The sequence below is a fragment of the Camelus ferus genome, chromosome 17, assembly GCF_009834535.1.
Source record: "Camelus ferus isolate YT-003-E chromosome 17, BCGSAC_Cfer_1.0, whole genome shotgun sequence".
NCBI classification, from domain to species: Eukaryota; Metazoa; Chordata; class Mammalia; order Artiodactyla; family Camelidae; genus Camelus; species Camelus ferus.
Window position 1 is genome coordinate 7,141,318 of NC_045712.1, and position 27,649 is coordinate 7,168,966.

A 27,649-nucleotide genomic window follows, 5' to 3' on the forward strand; every position below is an offset into this window, starting at 1 on the left:
TTGGACAGAAAAGGAAGGGAGCCGAGAGATACAAATGGGCAAAGATTTCCCCAAGTATGACCCTGTCAGCTACAAGTAAGGAGGAGAGAGAGTAGCCACTTTAAAAAGAGTTTCTCTGACAGGCTGCATACTCTTGGGAAAGCTCCTCACCCTCTCTGGGCCTCAATTTCCCCATCTGTTAAATGGGATGACTGCAGCTGCAAGGACCACATTACATAACCCATGTCAAGCGCTGGGCAGTGTGCTTTTACCTTTACAAAAAATCCTCTCTTTGTGGTAAACTGAATCTATTGTTTATAGCCTACACACTCCCAGTAGAATTCATGGGGGATGTTTTCTCTTGGGTAGACCCTTAAAGAGAACATAACCTGAGAAGAGACATAACCTCCGAGGTCTGAGGCCTCTTCCTCCCCACTCAGGCACTTTCTGGAAGGGGCAGTGTCTCCACTCATTCCTGCCCTGCATTGGGCTGGTGCCAGTGTGGCCTTCACAAGTGGGCAGAAGCAGCAGGCAGGGGCAGTGGGTTCAGGACCAAACCCCTGGCTCAGCCCTGCCCCAACAACTACATTCAAACACAGAGACGAACTTAAAAAAAAAACCAAAACAAAACAGAGATCGGCACCTTGGCCATTCTATTAGCAGCACTCCCTTGGTTACAAATGTAGAAACCTTGACCCAAACAGCTCAGGCAAAAGGGGAGATTTTCTAGCTCATATTCCCAACCACAGGGCCACTGAGATGGCTGAAGTCACAAAGGGAGGCACTCTCAGACTGCCCACCCACTCCTGTCTCTGCACATCTGTTTAGCCCCTCTTCCCATAAACCTGTCTGTGTCACATGCCAGAGTCACAGGGACACGACACACAACTTCCAGACTCACATCCCTGTATCCTTAGCCAAAGAGAACTGGGGCTTTTCCTTCCCGGCTCCAATGGAAGAAAGCCCAGGGAAGGACTCTGATTGGACCAGCTTGGGGGCTATGTTCTCTCATGGACCAATCACAGCAGGCAGGGAGGGGAAGGGATACTTTGGCCCACTTGGGTTAGGACACACCCTTCCACCAGTGACTCTGGTCTGAGAGGTACAGTTCTGCCCTTCAGATCAAAAGGCCCAGAGGAGCGACAGGAGGAGGAAACCAGCACGAACCGGCCACTGTGAGCTCTGCAGCCCCACCAGGGTGTGAATTAACCTAATCTCTAAGAAACGTAATTACAGAAGAGATAAAAACAAGAAGATGATAAAGAAATGACAATGCTTATCAAGCACTTACATTGTTTCAAATACTGCACCATTCACTGTTTAATGTCTCTTACGGTCTTGACGGGTAGTTATTCTTTACAAGTGAAGAAACTAAGTCAAAGATAAATTAACTAACATATCCAAGGTTCCCAAATTAACAAGTGGCTTTACTTCTGTTCTGAATAACTCCAAAGTCCTAGTTTGTCCCACTATTCCATACTGAGGTTTTTGTTATTGTTTTCCTTCTGGGATGAAAAAGGTTTGGAGACAGCAGGAAAATCCATTGAGGGCATTGCTAAGCCCCACTACCCAGACACCCAGCCTCTCACATAGACAAGGTCCCTTTAGATTTGGGCTGCCAAACAGATTGCATCTTGCTGTTCAACTCTGCCGCAGACCGGTCAAAAACAACACAGAGAGACTTTTGAAACTGCCTTGGGCTCAAAGGGAAAAGGATGCTGTCACTGATTCACAATGTCCGCATGGGCAAAGTACATAAAAGTTACCATAGAGTGCTACGTGCTTGTTACTTTTACCCCCAGAATTCCTAGACAAGGGAGCATCAACCCTCATTCTTTTGACTTTAAGCCTGTTTTTCATTTTTTATCTCTATCCAACTTGCCTTTCAAAATACTTCAGAATAACAGTGCTTTCTCTCTTGGCATCTGTCTTCCTCCATAGCTAAAGTCCCTGGGATGTTGCCACAGTTGAAACATTATTTATTAACATCCCATTTCTATGCACTGGTCTTCAGTATCAGGGTTTTGTGGCCACTCTGCTTCTCTTTTCCAAGCAGGGATCTGACATTCTTTGCACATCTAGCAACCTGCGTAGCTCAAAGCATGCATCTGCAGGCTAGTCTCTTTCTTATTTATCAAGGCTTTGTAGGAAGAACAGAATCTTCACCATCTCCACTGGCACAACTTTCTCATCGCCCATGCAATATACATAATCGTATATAAGTAATTCATACACAGAGAGATTCCATTGCCTCTGAATACACACATGGGTATAAAGATCCCGCATGTAGGTACCAATATGCACATACACACATCAATCTTATTTTTCTCTTCCTTAACCCTATGGAGAAGTGCTATAAACTCCAACTGGCTGTGTGCATATGTGTAGAGACAGAGTTTCCAAATTCATACATTCTGCTCCAGTCCACCAGTGATCCATCCACAGAATGGGATACCACGCAGCCATAGTCATTAAACAAAGGCAGCAGTGAAGCAGTGCATCATTAAGTCCCAACATGGAAGAATCTCCATGACAGATTATTAAGCAAGCAAAGCAGACCAGCATGGAGAAAACTGGCGAAACATCATGAGGGCATTCAAAGCTATCGGGCAGCCACGATACAAACAGCCCCCAACAGTGAGCAAAGATGTATGAATGGTCCCATTTCTGTTAAAACAACCAGATAGGTTCATTTTTACATTAAAAATAAATTTGGAAGAACATACACCACCCTGTGCTAAGTCGTTTTCCTTGAGAAACGGGATCAAGAGAGGCATTCATTTTTGAGGTTTTGTATTTCTATAATGATTGAATTTCTGTCAATAGGATGTACTGTGTTTTCTTAATCTACTTCATAACATTTTAGCTGTCATTGAGATTTAAGGATTCCAGTGACAACTTCTCTTGGAAAGGAAGGGAGAAAGGAGAAGAAAAGGGAGAGACTGAGAGAGAAAGAGAGAAACTCAGTTCCTCCTTTAATGCAGGATGTTAACCACAGTGAGCCCTAGAAGGTTATTTTCAACTACTGTATAAACAGGAATAATCAAAGGCTAACTTTTTAAAGTTTGAAATGAAACACAGCAACACCTCAAAATATAAACACCCTGAAAACCAGATGCAGCCTCTCTCTAAATGCCAGGGTGGGGACTGTATACCTGGATCAGCCTCCCACGTCTACAGCATGAGGCTGGTCAGCTTCCCCTGCAGTCTGTCGCAATCCACTCTCCGGCACCAGGGTTCGGCTGAGCCCCACGCAGAGCACACAGCTCTGCAGCACCTCAGTTCCCCGGGGACAACAGTGACGTCTCTCTCTACAACCCTAGCACTTTTAACTGCTCAGCCTTGGACGAGGCAGGGCGGGTATGTGGTCCAAATACTATTGCTCACATGGAAATGCACTTCTTGGTGTCTTTTTTCCTCCGAATTATTTCTCCTTTGACTGTTCCGGATGCCAACGGACGTTATCTATCAGCCCTCTGATGACACAGCTGGACCTCACCGTGAACTACAATGGGAGACTTCCCCCACCGTCTCCTCGTGGCCGTTCGCCGCATGTCAAGAGCGGGCAGGAAGCTGTTATTCCATCGCAGACTATTCATTCCCACCACAAATTACCTCCCCGCCCCTTTCATCCAGGTTCCCGCTGTGTTATTGCTGCGATGCGCTACGCGCTCCCGTCCTTCCGGTGCGAGGTGGCCTTTCATCGTTTTCTCTGAAACCTTGCTTTGCTACAATTTATGCCTTGATTAAAAATGTGCTGTCGGGTGAAACATGCCATTCAGGGGAGGGTTCTTTGTTAATGAGCAAAACAAATCAAGTCAAACGTTTCTCATAAAGATTTTTGCACGTCTGCAATTCTGAAATGGCTTAAATTTGGCTTAAGTGATTTTGTTTCAGAAAGAACAGAGGCAAAAAGAAACCCACGTTTAGGCAAGTTCTAGAAGGGGTGGCAAGAGACATTGTTTTTCTCTGTATTCATATTTACAAAATCCTGCATCAATAATTTCTTTTAACAAATACATGTATGTATATGTATGACTGGAACATTGTGCTGCATACCAGAAATTGACACATTGTAACTGATGGTACTTCAATTAAAAAATACATATTTTTAATATATATTTTTTTAAATCATGACAAGTTTGGTGCCAGTTTCTTTCATTTAAATTTAAAAATGGCAGCTACCTGTATGAGAGAGGACATATGACTCATCCTAGTTTTTTGGTTTGTTTGTTTCTTTGTTTTTGGAGTTTAAGGGTACTACATATTTCTGTTATATGTGACTACACCGTTTGTTACCATGATATATTTTCTGTCATTAAGTATGGCTAGCTCTTTGATAGACTGAAATACACAAGGTTATTTGGAGGTAGTTGGGCCAGCCAGAATTGAGCACAGGAATCATGAATTTTAGGCCACTTCTTTTTTCATTGTGGACAAAACAAATTTGTTTTTTTATCTATAATGGCTAATATTTGCAAATCTCAAACTCCCAAAATTATCCCTTCCCACCCCTTTTCCCCGGTAACCATAAGATTATTTACAGTGAGTCTGTTTCTTTTGTAGTGACCCATCCTGTGTTTTGAGAAAGCTTTACTTTGGGGCCATCTATCCAACATTCTATAAGATTTAGATCCTTCCTGGACAAGTGGACTCCAGACTCAGGAGCGTAGGCTGTGTAGGCTGTACCTCTTCACCTGTTCTGAAAACTGGGCGCGTTCTCCATCCCTCTCACCAGCCCCCCATGGGAGCAGCGGCTCACCTGTCTCCCTTCACAGCTGCTCTGCTAGCACAGAGCCCAGCACTGTAAATTTGTGCTGCTGTAGTGAACTGACCCCGTGGTAACTTAAGTATGTTCCCTCTTGGTTCTTGATCCGCATTCCCCCAAGCTATGGCTCTCACGAGCCTTGAAGAACTAAACAGGACAGACTGTGTCTTACTCATCTTTTTATTCCTGTAATAAGGAAGACTAAGTTTGACTCCATATTAGACCTGTTTCTTTAGCTCTAACCCTGGGCTCTTTTCCTGTGCTCAGTCATGCTGGTTCTCACCTTTTGTAAAAGAATGTTGCCTAGAGCCTGAAATATACAAAATAGCCTATTCTCAAGGCTCCGACTATTAAGGCTTTTCCATTCATATAAAAATTAAAAGTTGCAGAATAGAAAACAACATTTGTTTTGTTGGAGGTTTACAGGGACACCATGACCTGACCCACATGGACAGCTGCAAGAACAAAGAATTCCTACACCAAGAAGTTTGCAACAACCAGCCACATTCCTTCCCTTTTTAATATAAAAGGAGCCTGAATTCTGACTTGGGGAAGATGGTTCTCCAGGACATTAGTCTGCCATCTTCTCGGTCTGCCGGCTTTCCAAATAAAGTCGTTATTTGCCCCAACACCTCATCTCCCGATGTACTGGCCTGTGATGCAGCAAGCAGAACGAGTTTGGACTCAGTAACATTCCTAGCAACCAGCACAGAGGTCCTTAACAATTTTTTAATTTTTTTAGCCTTCAAATATATGCCAGGTACGGTGGAAGATCCAAAGAAAAATAAGATAGGATTGCTACCTGTATAACCTTCCCATTTAAGATAAAAATAACTAACCTTTAAATATTTAATGTGGAACCTTATTAATGCCTCACAGGTGTTGCCCCATTTTGTTCTTCCAACAAGCCTTTCAGGCTGGGTTTTTATTCCCATTTTACAGACACTGAGGCTCTGAAAAGGTAAGGAGTTCACCCCAGTTTAACGTGCTCACAGCTATGAAGGGGCAGCGCAAGGATGCTAACCCCACTGAGTTAGGAATATTGGGCAAGACAAGGCAGTGGATGGCTGCATGCTAAGGACTGTGGGAGGGCAGAGGAAAAGGACAGAACTGTAAATCAGAGGAACAGGGACAGCTACTGTTTCAACAAATCTCCTGCCGTTGCAAGTGACAGAAATAGAAATCCAACTCCAGGTGGCTTTAAGAAGAGAACAAGGAAATTCATTGGCTCGTTAAATGGAAAAGTCCAGGGATTTGAACATGGCTGGATCCCAGTGGCTCGAGCAACGCCAGCAAGGCTCGTCTCTAAGTGTGGGCTCTGCTTTCCTCTGGGCTCGTTGCTGTGCAGGGCTCTGCACCAATGATGGCACAGATGTCACTCGCTCCAGGCAGACATCCATCAGCTGAGCATCCCCAGCCAAAAGACAGGGCATCATTCCCAGGAAAGCCAGAGACATCCTGAGCCCTGCACTTATCCCTAAACCAATCACTGCAGGTCAGCAGACGTCACCTCTGACTGCAATGTTCATCTGCTGTTCCAGCACAATACAACAAAAATAGAAAAACAAAATATGTAACATTGGATTAGTAAAAATAACTGTTACAAATTAGTGAAACACATAATTTTTTCTTATTGAGGTATAGTCGGTTCACAATGTTGCGTTAATTTCTGACATACAGCATAATGATTCAGCTATACATATATATATTCCCCTTTACATTATTTTTCATGGTAGGCTATTACAAGGTATTGAATATAGTCCCCTGTGTTCCAGTAGGACCCCGCAGTTTATCTATTCTATATATATTAGTTGGTATCTTCAAATCCCGAGCTCCCAATTTATCCCTCCACCCCTCCTTTCCCCCTCTGGTAACCACAAGTTTGTTTTCTATGTCTGAGAGTCTGTTTCTATTTTGTAAATAAGTTCATTTGTCTCACTTTTTTAGATTCCACATATAAGCCATAAATTTAAAATAATAATATAAATTCATGTATTAAAATGAATATTTAAAAAAATTTGAAACCATGAGCAGCCCTATGATAGGGTGGCTGAGAAGTACAGATCAGGAAGGGAGAGAAAGTCACTTGTAAAATCTTCCCATGGCACCAAGGGAGGAAGCATGAGTGAATTCCCCCCAGGGCAGTCAAAGCCCTCACGTCTCATTTTGAAAGGCTGGTACTTGGTGAGTTAATCGAGAGTCTGTCCAAGTGAGGACACTGAAAAACAAAAAATAATTCATAGCACAGAGAGGCAGACCAGGAAGAACAAGGCTGGAAACAGATGTTGAGGTACCCAGTCAACAGTGTCTGCCGGAAGAGAGAAAACCTATCAGCATTTCAAAGCCATCTGAATGCAGACTTCTAGATTTTAACAAAACTTTTTCAGTATTTTCTAGTTTGCTTGCACATATCTAGTTCAACAGCATTTTTTCCAACAAATTCAACAGCATTTTTTCCAACAAATTATCTTTCCAAAACGTTCATCTTAGGTTTCATAGAAATGACCACTTTTTCACTTTTATCTAATTGGATTACATGCTATTCAGTTTAATTCATTTCTTTATTAGTTAATCCATTTTATTGAATTGATTTATTCTCAATTACAACACAACCGACATAAACAGGTTGGGGACCTAATCTGGTCCAAGGGGGTGAGAGGGGTTGGGGGGGGTGAAGACATTCAGCTCCGTCAGCTGAGAAGTGCCCAGCAGACAAGTCAAGGGCCCCACTTAGAACAATTTACTGAGGGATGAACACCATCAACTGATGGGGATGTTAACTGGGTCACTTGTGAGAACTTTTACTGAGCAAGCACCACGCTAGGCTCTGAGAAATTCAGATACAAGTGCAATTTAGATCCTCCTAACAGCACTGCCCATCTATCTCACAGGGGACATGGAGCACACATAGATGGGCTCGGGTGACAAGGAAGGTGGGAGAGAAGTCCCGGGAACCATCCACGCAGAAGAGGAGGAAGGATGCTGCCAGGACCAGCCCACATCCTCTCGATCTCACCACTTCAGTGCACACAGACTGGACCGCCAGTGGCCAGCACCTGCATCTCTTTCCCTGGAGCTCTCTTTGATTACCACACCTATCTCTGGCCCAAAATGCTGGAGAATTCCTGGGTGGCTGGCAGGAGCTGGTGTTATCAATGCTCCAGCTCCCTTGCCCCGTGGTGGGCTCATGCTGCAAGTGTGCCCTATATCATTCTCAGAGATTCCAGCAGGATTAAGTCCCAGGTGCCCACAGTGGCAGCCGGCGTGATAGCACAATTTAGAATGACTCTTGCCCTGCCCTGTCTCTCTTCTCAACTCCCCCTCAAGATGTTTCTTGGGATTACCTCCCAAGTAAGCTACTTGCACTCAAATCCCTATCACAAGATGTGAGAAATAACAAATTAAGACAAAGGCTATTAATAATAGTGTCCATTCCATTCACAGGCTTCAAATATGTGCCTGGAATTGTGTCAGACAGCTTATGTGCAATGTCTCACCCACCTTCACAATAATTCCACAAAGTAGGAACTACTGTTATGGTGATCAGATAAAAAGCTGAGGCTCAGAGAGGTTAAGTAACTTATTCAACAATACACAGCTCAAAAAATGGCAGACATCAGCAGATGAACAAACTGTACTAGATCCACAAAATGGAGTATTATTCAGCCAGAAAAAGGAATGGAGTACTGATACATGCTACAACATGCTGAACCTCAAAAACATCATGCTAAGTGAAAAGGCCACATATAGTACAATTCCATTTATATGAAATACCCAGAAGAAATGAATCCAGAGGAACAAAACTCCAATTGAAATCAGTAATTGCCAGGGGCGGTGGGGAGGAAGGGAATGGGAGAAATTTCATAATGAGTACAAGATTTAGTATGGAATGACAGAAATGTTTTGAAAAGAGATAGAAGCAGCGGTTAACATTCACAAATCTCAAACTGCCGAATTTATCCCTTTCCACCCCCTTCCCCCTGTAAAACTGTAAGGTTGTTTACTATGTCTGCAAGTCTGTTTCTGTTTTGTAGATGAGTTAAATCATTTAAAAAGAAAAAAAAAAAAAGGTAGAAGCAGTGATTGCAAATCATTGTAAATAAACCAAATGCCACTGAATCATTCACTTTTTAAAAAGGTGAATTTCTCCTCCATATTTTTTTTAAATAGCAGAGCTGGGAGTTTAAACCAAGGACTCCGACCAAGAGGCTCTTCTTACAACAGTGATTCTGCAAGTGTGGCCCCTGGACCGGCATTAGCAGCAGCACCTGGGACCTTGTTAAAAATGCACATTCCAAGGCCCCACCCCAGACCTCCTGACACAAAATCCTGCTGTGTAACCCAGGCTGTCCCAAACCCCAGACCTATGTTAAGAGGTGGCAGACCACAGAGGTTAAGTGAACCTCTAGAACCAGTGTCTGGGTTCACATCCTGACTCAGCCCTTGGCTGTGTGACATCTCAGAAGTTAGTCACTCTCTGGTCTTCACTGACAAAAGGGAAAACTGACCACATTCACAGAGGTGTTGATGGGGATCCACTGAGTTAACAGAGGTAAAGCAAATTCAGTTGTGCCTTATGTCACTTAGAGCAGATTCAGTAAATGTTCCATGTATGTACACACACAGTTTTAAATTACTTACCTGGTTTAATACAACATCTTGCAGAAACCTAGTTCCCCTGGGCACAATTTAGGAAATTTAAGAGCTATGGCCTTACCTTGGTCTACAAAGCAAAGCAAAGGACAGTGAACTTTGCCTGATGAACAAGAAAAAACTTAGAACCTGATTGTCACTTTAAAAGACAAAGAGGAGACTAGCCAGTGACTGTGTATTCAGAATTCTGGTTGGAGCCCTTCACCTACATGTTCATTCTCCACATTCTCCATAAAAGATGTGTATGGATTCCCCTTGGAATGATCTCTAGATGCGCAAAGAGAAGCCAAAGAGAGGAAACTAAGGAGGGAGACTTTCAACGAAGATTTTAAATCGAACTCATTACGCAAAGAGAATGAGACAAGGTCCCCCTATGAGGTCTACTCACAGCCAGTGGGATCGGATGAACTCCCAGGGATCTGGCCACAACACAGCAGCCAAGCTCCGTGCCCTGGCCTTGAACAACAGGAGAACGGGCCTTAGCAACACCCAAGCACCGGTCAAATGAGGCTTCATCCCAAGGGGCCACAGGGAGCATCACTCCAGGCAAACAACCTGGGGTGATTTACGCTCTTTACCATCAAGGCCCTGCTCTCCAAACCTCAAGTCCCAAAGTTCACTTTCTGCTTTCACGCTTTGTGACCTCCGGAGGTTGCTACATCTCAGAGAAGCAGAGAAAACCAACAGGAGTGGTTTTTACCAATTCTGCAGCCTAAGAAAACTGAGTCATGCTGACAAGCATCTCATGAGGCTCCTGAACAACTTCATATTCATTCAAAAATATTGATTGAACTTTTATGATGTGTTATGTGCCATCCTAGGACTGGGGTTATGGCAGGAAGGAAAACCTGTCTTTCTGGAGCTTTCAAATGACCCACTTTGGGCTCCAGGTTAGCCAAGGAGAGATGGATGGGGCTGGGTGCATATTCACTATTGAACTGCCGTACTAAGCACTTCACATCCACGACTGTACTGAATCTTTACAACAACCCTAGGCAAGCATTACTATTTTCTCCCTTTAATAGATGTCAATTAAGACTCAGAGAGGCACAGCCTCTTGCCCAAAGTCACACAGCCAGTCAAGACTGGTGCTGGGTAGGTATTGATTTTAGGCAGTCTGATTCCAGAAGCCACATTCAACTTACACCACACTTTTCAAGAGAAAAAGAGATATCGAAATGTTTTACTGCCACATCTTTCCTTTCTCCCTCCCCCACAAATGATAATAGTTTGCATTCTGATTCAAAAACATGATATAATTGAGGTAATTTAACATTCTCTAAATTATCTCACGTTCTTGGAATGAGCATGTATTGTCAGAAAATTTTGTTTATTTTTCATTATTTTTCCCCAAATATAGGAAAAAAGCTAGTTATAGAAATGCACAAAGTGGCAGGAGGCTATAGCTCAGTGTTACAGTGCACGACTAGCATGCATGAGATCTTAGGTTCAATCCCCAGTACCTCCATTAAAAAAAAAAAATTTAAAAAAAACCTAACCACTCCCCCCACAAAAAAACCACTAAATAAATTTTTAAAAATAAAAAATAAACGCACAAAGTACAGAAGGGTTTTTATGTCATTCATTCTGAGCAGCGGCTGCAAGGAACATACAGCAGAGAGGAGTGACAGACACCACGCCTGCCTTCCTGGAACTGATATCCTGGCAGGAGAGAAAGGCAGGCACCCCATCCCTAGGAGGGAGGCAGCGAGGGCAGCCTGGCCTGGGGGAGGCAGGGCAAGGCAGGGTCTCTAGGGAAGGGAAGATTAAGCTGGTGAAGGAAGCAGAGGCTGCAAAGTGAGTGGGGCTGGCCACCAGGAAAGAAGATTCTTGGAAAGTTAAGAAGTCTGTGCAAAGGTCCTGGGGCAGGAGGGGACAAAGCTGGCTGGACGAAAGGAGAGACGGCCTGTGGGCTCCACGAGAGAACAGATCAGGCAGGTGGGATGGGGTCAAACAATGCAAGGTATTGTGAGCGTGTTGTGTCAGGACTGGAAAACTTCAGCCTTGGAAGAGTGAGCACCACTGAAGGGTTTTCAACAAGAGAATGAAAGTATAAAACCACCCGAATCCCATCATCGGACATGACAACTGTCAATGCCCTGCTGTGGTTCCTTGAGAACTTTTGTCCAGGCACCTGTGTTCACAAGCACAGACTTACAACCCTTCCAGGTGGGGAACCAGACCACACAGTCCCTATCCTAGTTTGCTTTTCCCTCTTCACATTCTGGGGTGGTCATCATTTTAGGTCAATGAAAGTGGCTCTGCGGCATTATCTAAGTGGCAGCTGAGCAGACCATTTTATTAAGAGGCCAAAATTTAGTTGACAGACAGCTTCTGTTGATAGACAGCTACGTTGTTACAATTTTCCTCCTTTTGTAGACAAACCACAATGACCATCCTGGAGCGAACATCACCCCGGATTTTCCCTTCCAGCTCAGCACGGCTGAATTCTCATCTCGTCAACTCTTTGGTCGTCCCAGAGGCCTGGCTTGCCCTTGCTCTGAAGGTTTGGCATCTGAGAGCCAGTTGGGTTAAAAAAGATGTCGGGCTTGTTTTGGCAGGGGCAAAGCTGGCAGTTTCTACCCTGACCCAAAGCAGATGGTGGAACCCAGAGAGATATTAGAATAAAGAGGGAACTGGCAGCTGGGTCTTCCTGTGGGAATCAGGGAGGCCAGTAAGGATGAATTAAATGTTAAACCAAAAAAAAAAAAAAAAAAGGTGAAATGAGCTGGAATCCAGCCACAGGCTCGTCTCGCATTTGACAGCAGCACATATGTCCAGGAGCTGGACTCTCAGAGGGAGAGTTCAGGGGAGCCATGCTGTGGGGCTGAGAAACAGGATCTACAGGCCCAGCCCTCCTGCCCACCTCGTCCCCCATCTCTCACCCATGCTTACTGTGCTCCAGCCTCCCTGGCCTCTTGGCTCTTACCCGACTCCACCGGGCCCATCCAAGGACCTCTGCACTGGCTGGGCCCTCCTCATGGAATGCTCCTCCCCGTATCTTCCCCTGGATGGAAACTTCTCACCATTCAGGTTTTGTTCCTCTGTCCTCTCTCCAGGAAGCCACCACCAAACATCCTGCTTAAAGTAGTCCTTCCTGAGGGGTGGGGATATCTCAGTGGTAGAATGCATGCTTAGCACACACAGGGTCCTGGGTTCAACCCCCAATACCTCCATTAAAAAAAAAAGGTGGGGGGAAAACAGTTCAGTAGTAGAGCACATGCTTAGCATGCACAAGGTACTGGGGACTGAACTCCATTAAAAACAAAAGAAAGAAAGTAAAACAAAAGCAGTCCTTCATCCCAGCACCACCCCCAGGACTGTCTATCAAATCTTCCTCTTGATGTTCTCCAGAGCACCCATCAAAAGCATCTTGTGTTTTGTTTGACTTGTTTAGGGTCTATAGTCCTTCTAGAATGTAATCTCTATGAAGACAAGGATCTCAATAGGGATCTCAAATTTGAAAAGATACATGCACCCCCAGGTTCATAGCAGCACCTAAATGTCTATCAACAGATGACTGGACAATGAAGCTGTGGTATATGTATACGAAGGAATACTACTCAGCCATAGAAAAGAATAAAACAATGCCATTTGCAGCAATATAGATGGACCTGGAGATCATCATTCTAAGTGAAGCAAGCCAGAGAGAAAAAGAAAAATACCGTATGATACCACCCATATGTGGAATCTAAAAAAAGAAAAAAGAAGACACTAATGAATTCGTCTATAAAACAGAAACAGACTCTCAGACATAGTAAACAATTTTATGGTTATGGGGTTGGGGAAGCAGAGTGGGAAGGGATAAAGTGGGAGTTTGAGATTTGCAAATATTAACTATTATATACAAAAATAAACAAGTTTCTTCTGTATAGCACAAGGAACTATATTCAATATCTTGTAATAACCTTTTAATGAAAAGAGTATGAAAACAAACGTACGTATGTATGTATATGTATGACTGGGACATTATGCTGTACACCAGAAACTGACACATTATAACTGACCATACTTCAGTTAAAAAAAAAAAAAGGCAAGGCTCTCATAGTCCTTCTTCCTTCTTACATCCCCATCACTCAGCCCACTGCCTAGACCAAAGAGCACACAGTGTGTGTCTGATGAATGAATGAATGAAAGAGTGGAGTCACACAGCCCTGGGTTCAAATTCCAGCTGGGCCACAACCTGGCATAAACGGTTAAGTATTCTAAGTCAGTTCCTTTTATTTTTTTAGCAGGTATGAGAAAAGCTCCCACTGCACTAGGTTGTCACTAGGGTGAAGGGAGATGCCGCCTGTGAACCTGAGCCCAGTACCGGGCACAGCAAGTATCCAGGGAAGCAGAGGAGTCTTTCCAGAGCAAAGCCAGAGACATCAGGCTCTGCTGCTGCCTTCCGTTCCTCCCTGAACTTCCAGATCCATAATTTTACCCCGAACAGGTACAGCACAGGTCTCTTTATGGCTGAGATGGACAGTTGAAGGTAATTATCAAACAGGTTCCGGGGACCAAAGTATTGTTAACTGTCACTTGTTTACAACTGCTCAAAGATGTGTCTTCAAAAACTAACAGGGCCTCCAAGGCAGGTTCTGACTTACTCATTAAGGCAGGAAACAAGCTTCTATCCACCGTTTCGTAGAGCTGTAAATGCCGATGAGAACAGCCAGTGAGTCCACACCCACGGGCTGCCCAGTGCTGCGAATTATTTACAGAGCTTAATATTTGCATTATTGGACGTGTCTCTCCTTGAATTCTCAAACTCCCAGCAAGAAGCCTCTCGCCTTATCTCATTAGCTGCTCCATGAATGGAAGTCAGGTGACAACTCCTCTGTTACACAGGGTGGGTAGCAAAAAGGCCTCCCTTTTTCCAGAATGGAAAAGAGGAACCACGTAGTTTTCAAGGCATAGTGCTCCCTCTGGTGGTCATTACTCAAACTGCAACACTAGTATCCACACCACTCACACCTCAAGCGCCTGCTCCCAGGAAACTACGGGAACTGGCCTTGGGGACACAGAAAAGACCTTTTGCTCCAGCTGAATGAAGGATAATCTCCTCTCACATGGGTCTTTTATTAAGTTATAAGTGAGAGGATGGAGGGTAATGGGGACACACTCTTGAGATAATGGCAATTAAGGCTGTTGCCAAGATGAGGCCACACCTCAAATCAAATGTATTGCTGTGAATGTCAAAGCCGACTTGAACCTTGAGGGGTAGGGGGTGTAGGGGGAGGATTCAGGTTTGTTTATGCTGAAAAGAAAGGGCTTCCTGTTGCAAAGACCAGATCTGAAGGGCTCAGAGCTTCGTTGGGCCGCCAACATTTTTTACGCAATCCCTTTTGATGACTGGTGCAAACTCATGGAACTACGTGGAGGTGATTTCCCTGGAAATTCACCTGGGCGGAGAATGAAGGGAAATTGAGGCTTGGGGCAGAAAGCTGGGGCTGGGTCCTGCCAAGCAGGAGACAGATGGTGGCTGAGCAATGGTTGCCTGGACCATCCACTCAAAGGCAGATTCTAGACTGTTTGAATTGGGGGTGTGGTGCAGAGGAGGCTCCAGCATTGCTGGAAGTCAGATCACAGAAAAACCCCACCCAGTTCACTCCTCTTAACAACTTGCTAAATGTGCATTTGTTTCCCAACCAGAAATCAGTACCTCTCCCCACCTTCTTGATATGGGTTTTCTGCTGGTAAAGTTGAAAAATGCCCAGTTCTCTTTCTTACCCTGTTCTGAACAATAGCTAGACTCCTTCCAACTCCTCATCATCCCTACCTATCGAAATTCCCCCTTGTTCATTCTAAGCGTCCAAAAACTAGACACGTGTCTGAAGTCCATCAAGGGGAGACCAGCTGACTCAAGTATGTCTTCCACTCTCTGAACAACTCTGTACTATTAGAAGAAATGAGTGTAAACTCTGTCCACTGATCATGTGCAGGGTGGCTATGTACTGAGGGAGAAAAGCTGTGGAGTTCTGCGCAGGACCTGCCGTAAGTGGGCATCTATGTTTGTGATGTATTTGTACAAACAACAGTAGGATACATGTTACAACCAATGCCACAGAAATACAAAATATCATAAGAGAATACTATGAACAACTATATGGAAACAAACTGGATAAACTAGAAGAAATGGACAAGTTTCTGGAAACATACAGTCCACCAAGACTGAATCAAGAAGAAACAGATCACTTGAACAGGTGGATCACTAGAAATGAAATAGAATTTAGCTGCAAATACTAACCAATATATATAAAATAGATGAACAAGTTTATACTGTATAGCACAGGGAACCATGTTCAATATCTTGTAGTAACTTATGGTGAAAAAGAATATGAAAACAAATATATGTATGTTCCTATATGACTGAAGTATTGTGCTGGACAACAGAAATTGACACAACATTGTAAACTGACTATACTTCAATAAAAATATATTTTAAAAAAATAGAACTAGTGATTAAAAAAAAACCTCCCTGCAAACAGAAGACAAAAGTCCAGGACCAGAGGGCTTCACTGGGGAATTCTACCAAACATACAAAGAACTCATACTGGTCCTCCTCACTTTTCCAAAAGATTGAAAAGGAGGGAGTACTCCCAAACTCACCCTGATAACCAAAACCAAAGACACTACAAAAAACAGAAAATTACGGGCCAACATCACTGATGAACATAGATGCAAAAATCCTCAACAAAATATTAGCAAACAGAATCCAACAGCACATAAAAAAGATCATACACCATTACCAAACTGGATTCATCCCAGGGACACAAGGATGATTCAACATATGCCAATCAATCAATGTGATACACCACATCCACAAAAGAAAGGACAAAAACTACATGATCATCTCAATAGATGCAGAAAAAGCATTTGATAAAATTCAACACCCGTTTACGATAAAAATCCTTACCAAAGTGGGTATAGAGGTGATGTATCTCAACATAATAAAAGCTATTTATGACAAACCTACAGCCAGCATAGTACTCAACAGTGAAAAACTGAAAACCTTCCCACTAAAATCTGGAACAAGGTTGCCCACTCTCACCATTTCTATTCAACATAGTCTTGGAAGTCCTAGCCACAGCAAAAAGGCAAGAAAAAGAAATAAAAGGGATCCAATCATAAAAGAAGAGGTAAAATTGTCACTGTATGTGGACATATGATACCATATATAGAAAACCCTAAAAGCTCCACAAAAAAAATACTAGTGCTAATAAAAGAATTCAGCAAGGTAGCAGAATACAAGATTAATGTACAAAAAATTAGTTGCATTTCTTTACACTAACAATGAATCAACAGAAAAGAAAGTAAAGAAACAATCCCTTTTAAAATTGTATCCAAACAATAAAATACTTAGGAATAAATATGACCAAGGAGGTGAAAGACTTATACATGAATAACTACACAGCACTGATTAAGGAAATTAAAGAAGAATTAAAGAAATAGGAAGATATCCCATGCTCTTGGATTGCAAAATACAATATTGTTAAAATGGCCATACTGCCCAAGGCAATCTACAGATTTAATGTGGTCCCTATCAAATTACCCAGGACATTGTTTTGTTTTTGTTTTTACAGAACTGGAACAAATGATCCTAAGATTTATATGGAATCACAGAAGACCCAGAATTGCCAAAGCAATATTGAAGAAAAAGAATGAAGCTGGAGGAATAACCCTCCCAGACTTCAGACAATATTGCTGAGCTACAGTTGTCAAAACAGCATGGTATTGGCATAAAAACAGAAATGTGGATCAATGGAACGACACAGAGAGTCCAGAAATAAATCCACAGACCTATGGTCAATTAATCTTCAACAAAGGAGGCAAGAATATACAATGGAGAAAAGACAGTCCCTTCAACAAGTGCTGTTGGGAAAACTGGACAGCAGCTTGTAAATCAACGAAGGTAGAACACTCCCTCACTCCATACACAAAAATAAACTCAAAATGGCTTAAAGACTTAAATATAAGACAAGACACAATAAATCTCCTAGAAAAAAACATAGGCAAAACATTCTCCGACATAAATCTTAGCAATGTTCTCCTAGGGCAGTCTACCCAGGAAATAGAAATAAAAGCAAAAATAAACAAATGGGACCTAATTAATTCATAAGCTTTTGCACAGCAAAGAAAACCATTAGCAAAACAAAATGACAACCTATGGAATGGGAGAAAATATTTGCAAATGGTGCAACTGACGAAGGCTTAATTTCCAGAATACATAAACAGCTCATACAACTTAATAACAACAACAAAAAAAACCCAATCCAAAAATGGGCAGAAGACGGACCTCAACAAGAAGTTCTCCAATGAAGATACACAAATGGCCAATCAGCTTATGAAAAAATGCTCAATATCACTAATTATCAGAGAAATGCAAATCAAAACCACAATGAGGTATCACCTCACACCAGTCTGTATGGTCATCATCAAAAAGAACACAAATAACAAGTGTTGGTGAGGATGTGGAGAAAAGGGAACCCTTGTACACTGTTGATGGGAATGTAAATCGGTGCAATCATTGTGGAAAGCAGTATGGATGTTTCTCAAAAAAACTAAAAATAGAATTACCATATAGCCAAGCAATCCCACTCCTGGGCATATATATGAAAAAAATCCAGTAATTTGAAAAGATACATGCACCCCAATGTTCATAGTGGCATTACTTACAGTTGCCAAGATTTGAAAACAACCTAAATGTCCATCAGTGGATGAACAGATAAATAAGATTTGGTATATATACACAAAGGAATACTACCCAGCCATAAAAAGAATGAAATTTTGCCATTTGCAGCAATATGGATGGACTTGGACGGTATTTTGCCAAGTGAAATAAATCAGAGAAATACAAATACTGTATGATATCACTTACATGTGGAATCTGAAAAGTACAACAAACCAGTGAATATAACAAAAAAGAAGCAGACTCACAGAAAACAAACTAGTGCTTTCCAGTGGGTGGGGAGAGGCAATATAGTTTTGGGGAAGTGGGAGGTATAAACTATTGGGTGTAAGATAGGCTCAAGAATGTATTGTACAACACGGAGAATATAACAATATTTTTTAATAACTGTAAGTGGAAACTGACATTTAAAAACTTATAAAAGTAAAAACTGTTAAAAGAAAAAAAAGTCCACAAACAATAAATGCTGGAGAGGGTGTGAAGAAAAGGGAACCCTCCTACACTGCTGGTGGGAATGTAGTTTGATGCAGCCATTATGGAAAACAGTATGGAGATTCCTCAAAAAACTAAAAACAGACTTAACCATATAATCCAGCAATCCCACTCCTGGGTATATATCTGGAGAGAACTCTAATTCAAAAAGATAAATGCACCCCAATGTTCATAGCAACCCTATATACAATAGCCAAGACATGGAAGTAACCTAAATGTCCATCAATTGATGACTGGATAAAGAAGTTGTGGTATATTTATACAATGGAATACTACTCAGCCATAAAAAAGAATAAAATAATGCCATTTACAGCAACATGGATGGACTTGGAGGTCATCACTGTAAGTGAAGTAAGCCAGAAAGAGAAAGAAAAATACCATATATCAGTTTCTTCTGTATAGCACAGGGAACTGTGTTCAGTATATTGTAATAACCTTTAATGAAGAAGAATATGAAAATTAATGTGTGTGTATATGCAAGACTGGGACATTGTGCTGTATACCAGAGATAGACACATTGTAATTGACTTACTTCAATTTAAAAAAAAAAATTTTTTTTTAAAAACAGTAGTCTACATAGAGCTGAGATGGCTACTTCAAGGGGGCAGGATGGGGAATGGGGAGGGGAGCAGTTTCCTCCTCCTCTGGATCTCATTAGTTTAAGGTGATCCAGTCCCTTCCACAGGCATTTTTCCCATGTCAGGTGGAGCCCAAAGGCCCTTCAGAGAAGCCTTTCCCTCTCTCTCTCCTATATTTCCCCCATGGAGCTGCTGCTAGTTTTCTCTGGCTGATTTTAGGACTCAGACAGGCCTTCTCTGCCCCTAGGTTTTGAACATTTGAGCCCCTACACCTGGACCAGCCTGGCCTGCAATGGGTGCTCAATAAATGCTTCCAAAGCTCAGGAATAGGAAGAATCATTCAATAAATCATTTGGGGATAAAGTCCTAACAACTGGGAGAAATGACTAGAAATGCGCAGAAACTAAACTCCAGGTGAATTAAACAACTCGATTTAAAGGACCAACTATTCAGTCAGCTGCAGAGGTTCCCAAACATTAGGCGAGTATCAGCACCACCTGGAGGGCTTGTGAAAACACGTGTCCTGAGCCCCACCCCAAGTTTCTGACTGGGCAGGTCTGCAGTGAGACCTGAGCGCCTGCAGGTCTAACAAGTTCCCAGGTGACACTGATGCTGCGAGCCCAGGGACCACACAGCCCCACACAGAGAACGCCACTCTATGACAATAGGAAAAGCTACTCCCTTTTCAGCAAAGGAAGAAATTACAGAGAAGTGAGATTGGACCTGCGGTTCCCAGGCGTGGTTACTCGTCAGAATTACACCCCTGCCTTCAGTTTCCTGAAATACATAGTCCCAGGCCTGTGACCACCTAAAGCTGAGGGTAGAGCCCAAATATCCGCATTTTTGGAAACAAATTCCTCCAGGAGAGTCTAAGGCTCAGCCAGATTTGGAAGCGGCTGAATTTACCTGTACATGTTATAAAACTTCACAGGATGAAAAATAACACTAGACTAGGGGAAAAAAAGGTAGGATTTGCAAGGAGTAGGGTAGAAGGTTAAGTGACTGCAATCTAGACAGACAGGTGGTTCAAATGTTCAAGAAAAACTTCAAATCCCCAGTAGTTAAACAGATAAAGACTTGAAAAGACCGTTCAAAGCCACCAAAGCAATTGTCCATCAGAGCCCTCTCGAACTCTGGAACTCTGTGCAGGCAACCTCTCTGATCAAATAATTCCCTTTGCTTCCCTCCTGTGGATCTCATGCGCCCAGAGGGGAGGTTTTAGAGAAAAAGGTTGTTTCCCCAGCTTGTTTCCATCCATCCAGCTCTGAGAAAAGCCCTGCAGGGTTCCCAGGCCACCTGAGAAGAGAAGGGGCGGCAACAGCCATCCGAACAGCATCAGGAACAGCAAGTTCCCGCCCTAAGTCAGTCAGGGTAGCAGCAAAAGCTTAGGTTCGTTCTCATTTAACTCCTGTGAGGAAGTCCTTTTTACTTTACATGAGGACTCCCAGGCGCAGAAAAGTTTCAACAGTATCAGTGGCAGAGACAAAAGGAAGTTTGGGGCTCTCAAAGTTTTCATAAGCATCTCACTCCACCACCATTCTTTAAAAATGACACTTTCTAGTTCATGTGAAGTCCAGTGTAAGGGCGGCTTCAAGGCCCAGCCCCTAGAATGCCCCCTGAAGACCCTCCAAGCCAGCAGTAAATCAAACCCAGACAGACGCCATTTCTTGGCCCAGGTATGGGCCCCTCACCTGACCTCCTAATGCATCCATGAGCGTGTACAGTGATCCCCACTTCACAGACAAGAAAACCAAAGTCCAAAAAGTGGCTCGATTTACCTGAGGGCACACGGGATTCCGGGAGTCCAGGCTGTTTTCCAAAACAGAAGGTGCGGCTTCAAGCCAGGTGACTACAGTTTCCTGTCTGGAGTCTTCCCAGCTCCCCATGAGTCGCGCCAGGCCGGGGTCGCCCCGAGGAGGGGGGCGGGGAGCAGCAGGGAGCGGTCCTCACGGTCGGGCTCCAGGCCCGGTCGGCCCCCCGGGGCTGAGGGGGAGCAGCAGGCCGAGGTCGCCCCGGGGTGGGGAAGGGCGGGGAGCAGCAGGGAAGGGCCCCCACAGTCGAGGCTCCAGGCCGGGGTCGGCCCCGGGGGAGGGGGAGCAGCGGGGAGGAGTCGCAGGCCCCCGACGTCTGGGCAGGAGGCTGGGTCTGCTCGGCGGCCGCGGTCTGGAGCACGCGGGGCACACAGCCCCGCAGGCCCCTGGGAAGGGGCGGGCCCTGCCCTCCGCCCTCCGCCCTCTGCCGCACAGGTGGGCCTCCTGAGCGCTGTGGCTCACGGCGAGGCTGATTGGAAGCAGGAGGGAAGGCCTGGGAAAAACAGCCCCCTCCGCCTGGGCCCCCAGGGCTGCCTGGGGCCGAAGTGGCTCAGACCCCCTCTGCATCCCTCTGTCACACCTGTGCGGTGTCCTGCTAGGGTGACCGAGTAAAAACTGCGCACATACACACGCACGCGCACGCGTACACGTACAGCATGCCCAGTTCAATGTGCATGTCAGATACACAACAAAATTCTTTTAGCTTAAGTATATCCCAAACAGTGCATGAGACATACACTAAAAAGTTATTGTGTCTGTGAAATTCCACTTGGTCCTGTGTTTTCCCTGGCAGCCCTATTTGCCTGCCTCCCCAGGCCTCAAGGGGCATAGAGCTCGGCTTGTGAGTAACTGGCTGGAGGCCCCTTCAACCCCCTCCAAAAGCAGACACCCACTCCTCCCCTCAGCTTAGAGACAGATCTGCTCTGGGTCTTGCCAAGCACTTCAGTGAGGTGCTAAGCTCTGACGTTTCCATTGTGATTTCTTCTTTGGCCCGTAAGTTACTTAGAGACAGTTTTACATTTCTAAACACGTGAGGGCTTTTCGTGTGTTTTTTAAATTATTAGTCTAACTTAACTGCGGGGAGGGGGCAGGGGCGGGGGAGGGACTTGCTCTGTGCAGCTCTCTACCCGCTTCCCTCCGCTCCAGACCTGCTGGAGGGTTGTTATTTCTGCTCTTCAAGTGGAAGTCATGGCCTCAGATCCAAGACTGTCCAGGTTCACCAGCATTTCTCCTTCCCTCTCCCAGACCCACAACATGAGGAGCAGAAATAATAACCTTCCGCGTCCCCACGTGGCGAGAACAGGCCAACCACGGGCAGGTCACGTGGCAAGGTTTCTTCTGGAGCCTGTGCTCCAGTCCAGAAGTTGAGTTGCAGGGATTGCTGGGTGGGGATGGTGGGAGGGACCCTGGAGACGCCCTGGTCCAGTGCTTCTATGACTGTCATCAGCATCAGAGTCCCCAGGACCCTTATTTAAAATTCACATTCCCAGGAACCCCCACAAGAGCCTCAGAACCCCCAGGCTGGGGCCTGGGCATGTGTATTCAAAGCTCTCCTAGTGAGTCTGATGCCCACCCCTGGGTAAAAACCGCTGCTCTGGTCTAACCCCCTGCATCCTACCGCTGGGAAACCAAGACCAGGGAGCAAGTGACCCAACAGATGATGACAGGGTTGGGGCAGCGACTCACAGGTGGGACCTCCCAACCCAGCAGCCTCCCCAGGAATTCCTTAAAGCAACTTTCCTCTGCATCATCGTGTTCTCTCACACTGTCAGTTTATCAGGCTGAGTTGTTTAAAATAAATGAACAACAGTAACACACTTTGAGGCTGGAATGATAAAGGCCACTAGACCTTGGGGGCAGGCCGCGCTATTCCAATACACTTTGCCTCTTTGAATCCTCACAAGGGGCAAAACTGTGATTGTGCCCACTTCATAGATTGAGAAATAGAGACCTTGAGCAGACACCTGATTTGGCTGGGCTCAGGCAGAACTAAGGCACAACATGGCTGCTGCCTCTGGGCCCCTAAGAGCTAAGGGTACCTGTGAGATTCTGGGTTGAACGTATCTGAGAGTAACGTATTTAAGCATCAGATCAACCCTGGGAAGTAGAAACTATTCTTATTCCCGTTTAACTGATGGCTCACTGACATTAACATGCACTGAGGTTTATATGCAGCCGGTGCCTCACCAGCTGTTGTTTTCATGCCTCTTGTCATTTAATCCTTTCAAAAGTAGGTTCTGCTTCCCTACCCATCTTAGAGATTGGGAAGCTGCGGCTTGGCGACGTGAGGAACTTGCCCAAGTGGGCACAGTGGCCTCCACCCTGATGCTCCTATTCTTGAGAATGTGGGCTCCCACAGGGCATGGCTCCGGCTTTGCACCCAGTTCCCCCAGGACCACGCACAGCAGTGGGCTCATGGTAGGTCTTTAATTAATCCAATCCAATGCAATTAAACCCAACTCCATGCAACAGCCTGAACCATTAAGCCTCCCCTGGAAACCAATAGAACCTGCTATTCAGACCTCGCCTCCCCAGGGCCCAGGACAGGGTGTGGCACCTGGAGTCATGGCTTCCAGGAAGGAGGCAGTCTTAAGTGAGTAGGTCATAGGACCCAGGTCAAAGTTCACAGTAATTTGCATGTATATGAGGTAAGAAATAAATGTTCGCATGCGCCAGCAGCATGAGTCAGCATTATGAACGCTACACATACTCGGGCATTAGCAAAGGACAAGTGCATACACCTTAGCACGTGCGCCACCTGCTTGTACTGCAATAAAGTGCTGTTTTGCTCCATGTCCGCTCCTCAGGCAGTATGCCGGCTCCTCGCACTTTCTTCCAGTTGGGCTGCTCACCTCCTCAAATCCCTCTTCAGCCTCCCTTGGCTGATAGAGGTGCTCTTTCCTCCTGTGTGACCTTGGGGAGGGTCAGCAGGAAGGCCTCTGTGTCAGCTATGCAGCAAACCCCTCTGCAGGCGTGTGGCCCTTCGGAGACTGCAGAGCAGAGAGCAGAAGGCTTGTTTTGAAATGACACCCCCGCAACCCTGCTCACCCTCCTACACTGCCGGTCCCTGGTCCAGAACCAGCAGCCCGGGGACTTCCCTCCTGCCAAGAGGCTTCTAGCTCCAAGATCTTCAGGCTCAAAGCTCAGTCCCCTGAAGGGACTTGGTCTAAACTCACCAAGGAGCTCTTTGTTTTCCGTGAAGCTCTTAAATGGGCTATTGTCTCTCACCTCCGCCTGCCCTGGAGACGGGGCCTTCCCAAGTCTCTCCTTTAACAGGAAGGATTTAGCTCCGTGACTGGTTTCACCACTCAGTGCGCACAGGTGAGCCAGGAGGTGGAGCGCAGCTCAGGTAATCACTGTCTGCCCCACCGCACTGCTCAACACAACTTGCACACCTGTCCAGCAGGTACTGCAAATTCAGTGTCCCTAGGACCTGCCTCCCTAGGGCGGCCCCATCTGGACTGTCCCCATCTCAGGAGACGGTCGTTGCTCAAGTCAAAAACGTTGGCATCACCCTGGCTCATTTTTTTCTCACCATCCATAGCCAACCTGTCGACAAACCTTGTCAGGCCCACCTTCTAGACGTACCCATTATTTCACCCCTTCTTTCTTTGAGAGCTTTCCTCTCCCTCTCTCTCTCCCATTTCTTTTCATCAGTCTCAATTTCTATTGTCATCTCAACATGCAGTTTTATTTTCTCCAAACGACTTTTTGTTTTCTGAAATTATCTTGTTTCTTTACGTGTTTATCTTGTCTCCCCACCACACCCCACTCCACAAGTGTAAGCTCCATGAAGACAAGGACCCTGTCCTGTTCACAACTGGAGAGATGAATAAATAAAGGAACCGGAGAACTTGTGTTCTTTAAAAACAGGCAGCAAACTTAGCTTCCAGCGCCAGAAAATTGGAAATTGAAGTTCTGCTCTGCCTTTTCACTGAGGCCCTGCCTCTGCTTCTCAGCGAGTGTTCTTTTGGGTCCCTGTCCTAATTCTCACACACCTAAGTGTGACTTACCCCACTGCCCTTTCAGATCTTATAATTTGTCCTTCAAAAAGTTTTTGGCACGTTTCACTGCCAGGCTCTGTCACCAAGCCTCCCTCCATGTGTCTACATATCTACTGTTGTGGTTACTTTGAAGTTTGTTGAATTGTTCTGTTTTGACAGGACTGTCACATCTCAAAACTTACTGCTGACTAAAAACATATGCAGGACCTCTTTTTTCCTTCTCTTTTTTCTTTATTTTAATTTTTAAGAAAAACTCCATCACTGTACTGCAACTAAACACATGACCACAAGAGGGCCCCCTGAGGCCGTGCTTTGCTTCGTGTAAACCAAATGGAAAATTGAGAGACGGTGGGGACGACGGTGTGAAACACAGGGACCCTTATTCCTAATCTTTCTTCATTCCAAGATAGGCATCTCTCAGTGATAATACACCCTTCGGGGAGCAGGCTTGGAAAACTAAATACTGGGTCAACATTAATAACAATAACAACAAACTGCAGAACTTCATCCAGATAATAGGAAATTAAAAGTACCATATTTACTCGAATATGCTCCTAAGTTCTTTTAGCAGGGTTGAGTGAAAGCACACAGAGCAACAGCTAGAAGTGTAAGGCAAAGAAATCTGAAACTCCTGTAAATTACAGCCTTCACGAAAATTTCCTCCATGATAGAATCTCCAAACAAGACTGATAGAGTAGTTGAAAAGGATAAAGGGGACCTGAACAATCTTATCATGAAGAGGGCCAATCCTCCTCCATCTATTTCTTAGATAGTAACACCCTCACAGGGAACTTCTGACCTTCAGTGATTCTGTAAACAGGATGGTTTCATGGATTTGGAAGAAGTGAGGAGAAGGAGGGGATGGGAAAAGGTTTTAAATATGCAAGTAGACGTTATCAGATGCCCTGACATAGGGTTGAGGCAAAAGGAAAAACTGACATTAGAGAACCCCTTTTGATATTTAACTGTGTGTCATTAGAGAGATTAATTAGCCTCTCTGAGCCAACATTTTTTTTTTTAATTTCTACAACAAAACAATGAGCCAGGTTGTGAGGGTCAGAAAAAGTAAATCTAAATTACCTGATGCATAACGGATGCCGAAAGGCTATGCTAAATTACTGTTTATTTCACATGCTCAGTCTGGACAGGTGGTATGGCTGGAAATATGCTATCTCCGGGCGGCCATAAAAGAAGCATGTCTATGTGGCTATGGGTTATGAATTGGGTCCCCTTTGAAATTCAACACAAGGTACCAGGAAAGATATCAGGACTTTTAAATTCAAAAAAAATTCATGAAAATTGTCACTTTTTTTTTTAATGGAAGCACTGGGGGTTGAACCCAGGACATTGTTCACGCTAAGCATGCACTCTGCCACTGAGCTATACCCACCGTCTGAATACTACCACTCCTTGATAACTGCCATTTGTTTCAGACCTTCCTACCACAGCAGATAGAGAGGTATTTAAGGACCTACTTTTAGATCTTTTTGACAACAACATCTGGTCAATGACTGAAATAAAACCGTCTTCAAAATACTTTAGAAAGCATTTGAATGACAAGGGTTTCACAGAACATCAAAAGCCTGCTTAGCACAAAGTTGGGGCGGGGTGCGGAATGGGAGGGTGGGGGGAGGAGCAGGGAAGGCGGGAACTCAGAAAGCCCACACTCTGTTTTAAAGGAGTCTCTCTTCATAAAGAAGACAGGAGTTTCAATAACAACAGACACCTGAAGAGTTCACTGGACGATCACAGCAGCAAACTTTAATTTTAGGTTTCTAGCGACCGTAAGAGTTTGTAACCAAGGCTTATGAGATGCTACTTAGCAAACACCAAGATGGGGTTCCCAGACTTTGGGGTTTTATTAACTAGGTCATTTCTGATTTCTGTTCAGCCATGCCTCACGTGTTGGTTTTCACCCTCACGCTGGCCTCAGCCTCAAAGGAGAATACGACTGTTCTCTTCAAGACATGGGTCTGAGTTACATGTAGGAAGAGGAGCCCGGGGGAGGGAAGAAAAGGACAAAGGGCAAAGGGTACAGAGGCAAAGAACAAAGCCATTCTCCTAGTGAGGAAATGCTCCCTGCAGACTTCTGCCTTCACATCACTGGCCAGAGCTGTATGATGCGGCTGCTCCTGGGACCTGGGAGCCAGGAGTCACCTTTCCAGCCTCCACAGTAAAGGCAGACAAGGGGGAGGTGGATGGTCATGGCTTTGTGTGTACCCATCCACAGACTGACCAAGTCTCCAAAGGTTTCCATTATTGTACTTATCAACTAAAGACACTGACACAGAACCAACTCTCACCTGCTATCCCCATCATTCCATAAAAGAGAGATCTGAACACTTTAAAAGGAGGAAAGACAATATCAGAATAATGATCTGCTCCATACATTGCCTCCACGCACTTAGGTGAGAAATTCTCCACACCATCCTGAGTTTCTGCATTTCTTCAAAACCCAGTGAAAACTTCCACACAGGTTGGCGCCCATCCTGGAAACGGTGTGAGGAGGGGCTGCCCTGTGTCTCTGAAGGGAGACCTGGAAGCCACAACACTAAGGAACCTGTGGTTTTTGGAGACATGACACAGAAAAATATTTTTTTTTCCAGATCCATTCATTCTCGTGACCATGGAATAAATCCTAGTGGAATTAAGTCTTATTCCAGACTTATTCACGAGCTGTCGTAAGTGGG

At 44.6% G+C, this 27,649-nt stretch overlaps 1 long non-coding RNA gene across 1 annotated transcript in view; it reads right to left on the minus strand.

Moving 5' to 3' along the window:
• LOC116657074 overlaps positions 1-20,932 on the minus strand; it is a 195,312-nt gene extending 174,380 nt beyond the window's left edge. Inside the window, exon 1 of the long non-coding RNA XR_004312008.1 lies at positions 20,836-20,932. This is a non-coding gene — a long non-coding RNA (uncharacterized LOC116657074). The remainder of the gene's footprint in view (positions 1-20,835) is intronic.
• Positions 20,933-27,649: the final 6,717 nt, after the last annotated feature.